Here is a 7,320-nt window from a genome sequence, read left to right as displayed (position 1 = left end):
GAGATTTTAACGGTGCTTTGGAAAAGGCAAGAAGGGGAAAGATGAATACTTCTTTTCCCTTCGCCCTTCTCAGATAACCTTTTTGCTCTCTCCCCTCACACACGCGGCCTTAGCCTCACCTGGCAGCCCTGGGTAGGGCCCTGGGCAGGCCCAGGACGAGTCAAGGGCACGTGGGTGTGCAGGCCCAGGAGACTGGCAGGTAAATGAAAGCGCTCTGCCTCTGCCCCTCCGGACGTAGGAGAGCCGGCTGGGCTCGGGCGCATCCTCTGCTAGCCCCACCCCCGGAGCCTCCCTGGCTGGGCACGAGTGCCCATTGCACAACTGCCGCCCCAGGAATGTGGCCCGGGCAGTTCCCACGAGGCTCCCAGCTGAGGGTGGGCCCCCCTCCTTGACAGGGCGATCAGAATCACACTCTGCAAAATATTAATTACTGCTGCTTCCAAAGCCTCACCACTGGCGGGTGCCAGGCCCTGCCCAGGAAGTCCAAATAATCAGCATCATTGGCATTTTAGTCACCCTTAGTGGGGAGCCGGGCCGCATGACCCCCAGCTGGTGCTTAGGCGAGAGCCACTTCCTGGAACCCAACCAGAGACCCAAGACTCGCAAGTGCAAGTGCCTGTGGGGTGTGCGCTGGGCTGGGGTGGGGTGAGTATGGGAGAAAGAGAGAATAGGAAACTCTGGAAGATGAAAGAAAGAAGAAAAACTTCCTGCCCAAACAGATTTATACGTGATTTTCCTCATTTTTCAGAAGAGGTTGAGAGATGTAAGAAAATTGCCCCAAGTCCCAAGCTGGCAAGAGGCAGAGGTTGGGCACTTTCCACTACCCTAATGGCAGGTAATTTCACAGGCATTAACCACCCCGGTCTAATCAGTGGTTGAACGTATTGGGAACGTGAGAAAGCAGTGGGCAGGCGGACGGTGTGGAGGTGACAGTGGGATGGTGGGACTCATACTCTTGGTAGCAGCCAAAAGGTCTGGTCAAAACACAGTGAGCTGCCATGGACCCCCTGACTTGCATCAGAATGGTGGGAATTTTAGGAGACAGACTCCTAAGTTTCTTGGAAAAAATTGCTTAACTGATGTCAGCCAAGCATCACTTAGTATTCCAAAGAAGCATTCCAGAATCAGAAATGGATTTTGAAAACACACTCATAATTTATAAATGCATGTCACACCCTTCTCCCCCTTCCCCCAAACAGTGGGAGCCACATTTGGAGTATAATTCTATCCACTCCAATGGCTATTTTGTCATTCTTAAGAATGATGATTACAGGAAGTCTTTAGTAACCTAAGGAAATACGTATACTCTGAGGGCGGGATGATCACAGCTGTTCCAAAGGAAAAAAGGGAAGAAAGAACGAAAGAACCCAAACCAGTACATACAAATCACATTGGGAGGAAACACCAAAGTGTTGACAGCGGTTTTCCGTGGGAGGGTGATTTCTTTTTCTTCAACTTCTCAGTATTTTTCAACTTTCCTATCTGTGGCACACATTACTTTATTGTAGAAACTATCCATCCTTTAAAAGAGAGAAAGCGGATGATGATGATGAAGATGATAATAATGGCAACAACAACAATAATAGTAAACTAGCATTTACGGGGTGTCAGGCAGTGTGCTACACACTTTACTTGCTTTTAAAAACAAATCCCCAGAGCAGGGGCGCGTGGGTGGCTCAGTCAGTTAAGTGTCTGGCTTCGGCTCAGGTCATGATCTCATGGTTTGTGAGTTTGAGCCCCACATCGGGGTCTCTGCTGTCAGCACAGAACCCACCTTGGATCTTCTGTCTCCCTCTCTCTCTGCCTCTCACCTGCTGGTGCTCTCTTTTTCTCTCTCTGAAAAACAAATAAATGCTTTAAAAACTCCTGCCCCTCTTGAACTCCTGCCAATTCTGTTGCATTTGATTCATTTCTTTGTTTAAGATAGTCAGGGTCTGTTTCTGTGGCTTGTTACCAAGAGCTCTGGCTGATTCTCTCACTTTCCGGCAGTTTCCAGAGCAAATGGTGGAGCAGGATGCCCATCCACACCTGTCTATCCAGAGCCCAAGCATTTTTTTTTAATTTTTTAAATGTTTTTGTTTATTTTTGAGAGACAGAGAAAGACAGCATGAGCAGGGGAGGGTCAGAGAGAGAGGGAGACACAGAATCTGAAACAAGCTCCAGGCTCTGAGCTCGCTGTCAGCACAGAGCCTGATGCGGGGCTCAAACCCATGAACTCTGAGATCACGACCTGAGCCGAAGCCGGACGCTTAACCAACTAAGCCACCATGGTGCCCCAAGAGCCCAAGCATTAAACCAACCCTCTTGCACTACCCATTCTTCCCCAGAGTATGACAAACATTTCTTGAACTTCTAGGAAACAAACCAGAAACACCGTTTTGAAAATGTTCTCAGAAATTAGGGGCTCAGCACCCACTTTACGGCCATGGGAGCCTGGCAGGCCATTCCTGAAGGGCCGGAAGCTCAAGGCAAAAGCCAGGTCAGGGAGGAGCCAACCCAGGGCTCCAGTGACCGCAGCGCAATGGGATCTGGGGAGGAGAGGAGGCAGAGGCGGTTCAGGCCTCACTGGCACTTCCTGACTGATGCCAGAGAACTGACTCAGTGTAGGGTCTCCTCCCCCAGAAACTTTTGACCTTTGGTGTCTGGGAGAAGAGCCCCAGATTCAATCCCCATGGGACCTATGGCAGGTTATGATTGTTTATACATCCACTGTAAATTTCTAGCGGACAAGCACTGGACCTTTTTCCCCTGCGCCCCTCACGTCTGGCACATCAGTGTTACTGGAATGAATGAGAAAACGAATGAATGAAGGGCTCTTCCCATTCCCACGCCATGCAGTGGGACACCTTAAACCCTGGAATTTTCCCAAGAAGTCTTGGCAAAATGGAACCACTGTGGGCTTTAGAGTTAACAAATCTTGCTTCGATCCATGGCTCTCTTACTGACAAGCAAGTTTTCCTTAACCTCTCTGAAACCTCTCTTTCTTCATCGGCAGCATGAGGATAGTATCTGAACCCTCACTCCAAGTGACTGGGAAGACAGAAAAAGTGGTTGGCACACAGAAGAAACCTCGGTCTATCTTAGCTGGCTTCCTCCCCGCAACACTCCATTCTGACTTGCTTCCTTCATCCTATCCCTCACCTGCATAAATATTCAACGGTAGAGAAAAGGTTAAACAAACTGTGGGATACCAATGAGATAAAATGTTAAGCAATCAACAAAGGGGCATTTGGGTGGCTCAGTCGGTTGAGCTTCCCGCTTCGGCTCAGGTCATGATCTCACGGTTTGTGGGTTCGAGCCCCACATCGGGCTCTGTGCTGACAGCTAGTTCAGAGCCTGGAGCCTGCTTCAGATTCTGTATCTCTCTCCTTCTCTGACCCTCCCCTGCTCGCTCTGTCTCTCTCTGCCTCTCAAAAATAAAGAATATAAAAAAAAGTTAAACAGTCAACAAAAATGTTGTTTCACAAATAAATTTTAACAGAAGAGAAGACGCCCATGTATGCATGTGAAGTGAAGAAAAGGCTAAAATATTTATACAATATGACCTCAGCCATGTGAAAATGAGTATGCATATGCATGCTTGTACATGAAAGAGGCAATTTCTGGAAGGAAGGATATGCAAGAAACTCTTAACACTAGTTCCTCTTGGGTGGGAACAGAAAGTTGGGTTGGACTTTCACTTTTCACTTTACAACCTTCTGTCCTATCTAATACATATAAAAAAATAGAGAATATATAATCTTATGATATATATTAAAAATTTGCCATGATTATGTACTAATCTGTAAACCAAAACCCAAAACATGGAAGAATTAAAAAAAGGAAATATAACAAGATTTCAACAGTGGCTATTTGGGGAGCAGTGGAATTAATAAAATAATTTTCTCCTTTATGTTTTTCTGTATTTTCCAAGTGTGGTATATGATGAGCTTACAGCTCCTCTATAATCAGAATTAAGGCAAATGTCACTTTGATGTCTCCTCTGGGGTAGGAAGGAGGGGGAGGAGGAGCAGGTGACTGTGTCCAAAGGGCCATGGGAGCCCAACGTGGAACTGGGCAGAAGTGGTTGTAATTTTGGAGCCCTGTGGTTCCTGCTGAGTCAACTAACTAGTTGTTTGGCCCCAGCCTCCCAGCGGAAGCAGGAAATGCTCCCACTCCTGCCCTCATTCACTCTTAGTCACCCTCTGGGAAGGCAGGGTAGGGGTGGGGGCAGGAGGGTGGTTGAGAGTCTCCATCTGCCCTTCTACAGCCTTCTGGCCAGAGAAGTCGTGGGAGGGAGTCTAAGAGCTGGGCACCCTATCCACCTGGCATGGTCACCTTGGGGTAGGCAGCAGCTGGGAGCGAGCCGTGAGGGCTGAGGGAGCCGTGCTGGGAAAATGCCCCTCTGGCCCTTCGCAGACAGCGCTCCATCCCCCTGTGGAGCTGCTGTGAAAATTAATTACCATTTGTCAAGGCTTTGAGATTGCCCAGATGAAAGACACACCGAGGAGTGTCATGATGAATACGTGTTTACAGCACAGGACACCCATCCTGACAATCACGTGTCCCATTCCTAACCTCCCCGTGCCCCGACATCCTGGCCTCAAAGCACCTGAAGTTGAGCATCACTATCCAATGCTGCTGAAGGGGAGGAGGGCAGGGCAGGGGACCACTGGTCCCCCATCACCCTGCTTTTTAGCTGGGTAAACTGAGGTGCCCCATCCCCAGCAGGTTAAAAGGAGGAACTTATGACTAAAATGAGGACAGTGAGGTAAGAAGACTTGGAGAGGGGAGGTAGATTACTCTATCCCAGAATCCAGGACTCTGCCCCTCTTGTGGATGCAAGGATGGGAGGAATTCCAGAACTCTCTTGCTCAGGGCAGGCAGGGCCAAGTCGGTTCATCCCTGGATGTGCAAAGTTGACGGATTTTATTTCGACTTCTCATTCCACTAACAAACTGAATGATTCTCTGTTGATTGCTTCTGAACACTTGACCACAGTGAATTCTGTCATCTTCTGGCTCTGGGAACTTGGGTGGGAAACTCTTTGGTTTTCTGGATTCTTCTTATTCTGTCTTTCCCTCCACATGTTTATGCAAGATAATTGATCTGTAGAGCTACTTAATGTGTTTCTGGGCAGGTTTATGGAGCAAATCCAATGGAGAAAGGATCATGAAAGGGTTAGCCCCTCCCTCAAGGAGACTGCGCTCTCTTTGGAGAGTTGGACCCTCCCTTGCTTATGGGACATTTAAACAATGTAGAAGGTCAGACACACAGAGAAAAGGGCTGAGCCCCCAAGAAGAGTAGGACAAGGTTCACGTGAGGATGGGGACAGGGGACAGGCGGATGTGCTGGCTGGGTGAAATTGTGAAGGCCCTTGAATGCCAAGCTGAAGAGCTGGGATTTTGTGTAGATGGCAATGAAAACCCACTGAATGTTTCTGAGCCAGAGAACGATACAGTTCAGAATTTGAGAAGAGGTTAAAATATTTTCATCAGGGGGCACCTGGGTGGCTCAGTCGGTTAAGCGTCGAGCTTCAGCTCAGGTCATGATCTCACAGTTCGTGGGTTCGAGCCCTGTGTCGGGCTCTGTGCTGACAGCTAGCTCAGAGCCTGGAGCTCGTTTCAGATTCTGTGTCTCCCTCTCTCTCTGACCCTGCTTGCTCGCACTGTCTCTCTCTGTCTCTCAAAAATAAATAAAAAACATTAAAAAAATTAAAAAAATATTTTCATCGGGAGGTGAATTTTAACATCTCTGAGTCAGCAGCCCCATCATGAAATTCACCATGTTCCTCCCCAGTCCAGCCCCTGACTTCTGTTTCAGCTAATGACACATAAGCCCAAACGTTACCTCCCTCGGTTGCTCTCTAATACACACCCACTGTTGTTTTCTTCACAGCACTTATCACCTTTGGAAATGATCTTGTTTATGTATTTGTTTACTTCCTTTTTCTCTTGTTGTCCATACAATGTAAGCAAAATGGAGTAAGTGGGGCATTGTTACCTAGTTCATTTGCTGTTTCATCTTTGCACCTAGGACAGTACTGGGCTGGCGGCAGATGCTCAATGTGTATTTGTGGAATGAATGAATAAGTAGATTGATAAATGGACATGTGGTGCCACCATTTCGCCAGGCCACCCTGGTCCCAAACCTTGTGGTGATTCTTGACTTGTACTTCCTCCTCTGCAGAATCCAGCTGTTCATTCTCATGTCTGTGAATATTATCTCTGCCTCTCTCCCTGTCCTCTTCCTCCCCCTTTGTATTTCAGACCTTGATCCTCTAAGACAATTCTAAACTCCTTAAAGGTAGAAGCTCTTCTTTATCATTTCCCCATAGGGCTCAGTACAAGGCCTGGGTAATGACAGTTCCCAGTGATCCAGACTTTACAGTTTTCCAAGTGGTTTTCACATGGTCCCAGTATACCTAGGACTTGAATCTCAGTTTTCATCTCGACTCGACACTACGCACTTATTCCATTGTTATTCTGATTGATGCATAATTGTTGATGAATGAATGGATGAATGAATGAATGCTAGAAATGCTCAAGAGAGGTTGTAGATGGAGAAACTGGAAGTAGGAAGGCCATTTGGGGGAAATGTTGGTCTATATGGACATGAGAGAAAAGGAGAGTGAATGAAGGGGGGTGATGGGGGGACAGCCAAAAAGCTGGGGTTAGATAAGGCTGACATTTCCATTACTCTGTCCTATGTGTCCCCCTCCCCGGTCTTGTTACTTAAGACAGAAAGATATGTAATCAACGCAGGAGAAGACACCAGAGACAAAGCTAAAGGGGCGGGGAGATTCTGAATCCAAAGGAGACATTATTTATTGGTTTGTGAGCTACTGTGTTTATAAGCAATAAGTATTAAAAGTATAAGCAATTCCACTGGATAGAAACTGCAAAAGACAAGAACACATAATGAAAAGATACAATGGAAATCACTAACCTTTTGATGTCATCCAGAAGAAGTCATTCTAACCTTTTGATGTACATCCTTTTAAACTATAAAAACTTAAATATCCGGGGCGCCTGGGTGGCTCAGTCGGTTAAATGTCCCGCTTCAGCTCGGGTAATAATCTCATGGTTTGTGGGTTTGAGCCCTGTGTCAGGCTCTGTGCTGACAGCTAGCTCAGAGCCTGGAGCCTGCCTAGGATTCTGTATCTCTCTCTCTCTCTGACCCTCCCCTGCTCACACTGTCTCTCTCTGTCGCTCAAAAATAAATTTAAAAAAACATTAAAAAAACATAAACATCAATATATGCATATGTACATCTTTCTGCCCCTTCCTCCCTCAGTAAATAAATATTTTTAAAAAGATGATCTCCCTCTGCCCCTCTCCC

Source organism: Suricata suricatta, chromosome 2, assembly GCF_006229205.1.
Source record: "Suricata suricatta isolate VVHF042 chromosome 2, meerkat_22Aug2017_6uvM2_HiC, whole genome shotgun sequence".
Taxonomy (NCBI): domain Eukaryota; kingdom Metazoa; phylum Chordata; class Mammalia; order Carnivora; family Herpestidae; genus Suricata; species Suricata suricatta.
The sequence above is the reverse complement of the archived record's forward strand: the minus strand, read 5'-3'. Positions refer to the sequence as shown.